The following is a 3,359-nucleotide window of genomic DNA, read 5'->3' on the forward strand; positions in this document are numbered from 1 at the left end:
TACAGGGATCGGGCCTCAACCAGCAGTCGGACATTCCTCTCGTAATCCGGGGACTGCTGGCTCCTAACCGCTCACCTGCCTGCCTGCCTGTCTGATTGCCTCTAACCACTCTGCCTGCCAGCCTGCTCACCCCCAACTGCCCCCCCGCTGGCCTGCTCGCCCCTACCTTTCCTCCCCACTGTTCTGCTCATCCCAAACTGTCCCCCTGTTGGCCTGCTCACTCCAAACTGCCCCCCCACTGTCCTGATCACCTCCACCTGACCCCCACTGATGGCCTGCTTGCCCCCAACTGGCCCCCCTGCTGGTCTGCTTACCACCAACAGCCCCACCCCCCACCAGCCTGATCACCCACAACTGCCCTCCCCTCTTGGCCTCTAACTGCCACCATGGCTTTGTCCAGAAGAACATCTGGAAGGTTTCCTGGAAGGTCTCCCAGTCTAATTAGCATATTACCCTTTTATTAGTATAGATATATTTGTCTGTAAATATGATTATGATTGCAGATATGAGTAGGACCAGGTAAAATTTTATAGAATGGGCATTTTATTACAGATGGTTTGCCATGTATGCATTTTTTCTAAAGAAGTAAAAATTACTTTAAAAAATGTTTCAGGAAGACTTTGAGAAATTTACAGTATCTGCTTTTCTTCCAAGAAAGTTGTCACTTTTATGCCAGAGTGAGAATTATTTGTATGCTTTGTATGTCAGCATTGGGCCACTGTGACTGGGGGGCACTTAGCTTGACTTGAGAGTAATTATCTTGCTCACTGGCTGGGAGGGAGGGTGTGTGGCAGAGGAGATAAATACTCGGATCTGGATTATTCATAGATTGCTGACTTTCTGGATTGATTGTGCAAGCCCCTCCTTTTATTGATGTCCACCTTCTGTTGACAGACATCTACCCTGGGAGAGAAATGAGATGAAACTCTCTTGTCATTGTAAAAAACATTTGAATTCCTAAGGTGTGATAAGGCCACCCAGCCATCCACAGTCAAGGTACACATTTTCATGGAGGATGTTCCCACTTTTGAATAAATTAAAACAATTTTTTTCTTTTAATTTAAACTTTCTTCTATAACTGTTTTCTTGTTACTTAAAAGCTAGTTGTTGGTTTTTTTTGAAACTGCTTCCAAAGCTTTTCAAGCTGTATATGTCCTTGGAATGAATTTATAAATAAGAATTGAGCCTGGCTGGTGTGACTCAGTGGTTTAGCATCGACCTATGAACCAGGAAGTCACAGTTTGATTCCAGGTCAGGCCACATGCCCAGGTTGTGGGCTTGATCCCCAGTACGGGGCGTGTAGGAGGCAGCCGATCAATGATTCTCTCTCATCATTGATGTTTCTATCTCTCTCCCTCTCCCTTCCTCTCTGAATCAGTAAGAATATATTTTAAAGGGAGAGAGAGAGAGAGAGAGAGAGAGAGAGAGAGAGAGAGGGAGGAGTATATATGTTTGTAAATAAGAAAACATGTATTTGATGCTCTTAGAAAGTCTTATTTTCTTTCATTAAAACTTGTGCAGTATAGGGAACTCCATAGATTCTCTTAATTTGAAGAAAGTTAGAGGGAAAGGTACTAATTCAGAGTTCCTTGGGAAAATGTGTCACTTATATATTTTTTTATGTTTTTTTTAAATCAAAAACTGAAATATTTTCTATTCAGAAAATATATTTGGATCTAAATATCTTCTATAATTTTAACCCTAAAATATCAATTTAAATATTTTAAAAACAGTTTGGATGTTTGTTTTTTAAATAAGTTAGGTTACTGGAGTTCAACATGTTACTGGATCACCTGGGGTAATTTTCTGATTGGAAAATTAAGAATTATAGTCAGAGGGGAGGACATGAGAATTTTTAAAGAACATATTCAATTTACTTTAGAAGCCGAACCTCTCTTATCATGTGACTTGTTTTGTATGTTTGTTAAACTATATTATCACATAAGCATTGCTGCTATTGGGACAAACAGTGACAGTTGATTCGGGTCATTTGAATGTCCACTGTTTTAATTTGTATGTTCGTTTTGACTCTGTCATATGCTCAATCTTCAGTGGAAGTCATGAGAACCTATTATTTTTGCCTGCTCCCTACTTTACGTTGGAAATATTCTTTTTTACCCAGAGGGACCTTAACTTTGATGTAAGGGATTGTTTCCATTGCCAACTTTTTTCTTCCTTGCCAAGTAAGAGAGTTGTGAACTCTTTAGTGATGCCTTTCCCAGGATATTTGCAGATGTGATTGGGAAAAGTCATTTCATCCCTGACCTTTGCATGTCAGGTGCTTGGCTGCCTGGGTGCCGCCTGGCCTGCACCCCGGCTCTCTCTCCCTCCGATCGCCATGGCGATCACGGGTGGCAGGCAGCCGGCACCCCTGGCCAGGGGGTGTCGCCTCGCCTGCTGCCCGGCTTTCTGATGGCGATTGCCTTTGCCCAACCCCCAGCTCTTGCCTGCTGCCTGGGTTTCGGATCACCGTTCTTCCATCCTTCCCCTTTCGCCTCCCATCATTGCACATATGCAAATTAACAGCCATCTTTGTTGGCAGTTAATTTGCATATCGCCCTAATTAGCCAATGGGTAGCATAGTGGAGGTACAGTTAATTACCCTTTTTGTCTTTTATTAGATAGGATAAAGTTTAACTGCTGAAACTTGTTCACTGAAACATTTGACTTGCATTAATGCTTTATGTCCCAGCATTTATATTAAAAAAAAAATCACACACAAATGAAAATGGAAAAACTGCCAAATACCTGATTTCTGTCCCCTATTTTCAACTTGCAATCATATACTTAGGTACCTTTTGACCCCATGGGAAAAAAAAAAAAAAAAAAAAAAAAAAACCTAACGTTCAGAACTACCAATAACAGGAAGAAGAGAAAATTTTTTAAAAGAATGAAATGTTTTCCATCATAGTGGATTCTTAGGCACGTTCTCCACGTATGAGGCATGCTAGCTGGATGTCTTTGGCATAATTGTTACATGTTTGGCATGGATAGCACACAGGTTGGTGTCTTCAAACAGGCCAACCTGATAGGCCTCACCTGCCTCCTGCAAAGCACCAATGGCTGTGCTCCGGAAGCGCAGGCCTGTGTTGAAGTCCTGAGCAATTTCTCGCACCAGATGCTGGAAGGGAAGCTTGCGAATAAGCAGCTCAGTGGACTTCTGATAACGTCTAATTTCACGAAGTGCCCAGGGTACCAGGCCTGTAGTGATGCGGCGTCTTCACCCCTCCGTGGAGGCACACTCTTCTGAGCGGCTTTGGTCGCCAGCTGCTTCCGCAGCGCTTTGCCCTGGTCAACTTGCAGGTGGTCTGCTTGGTATGAGCCATGGCGCAGGGACCTCTTCACTTACCCGCCTTCTC

At 43.2% G+C, this 3,359-nt stretch overlaps 1 pseudogene; it reads right to left on the reverse strand.

Moving 5' to 3' along the window:
- Nucleotides 1–3,359, reverse strand: part of LOC102422729 — a 4,027-nt pseudogene extending 668 nt beyond the window's left edge.

The sequence above is a fragment of the Myotis lucifugus genome, unplaced genomic scaffold, assembly GCF_000147115.1.
Source record: "Myotis lucifugus unplaced genomic scaffold, Myoluc2.0 scaffold_4, whole genome shotgun sequence".
Taxonomy (NCBI): domain Eukaryota; kingdom Metazoa; phylum Chordata; class Mammalia; order Chiroptera; family Vespertilionidae; genus Myotis; species Myotis lucifugus.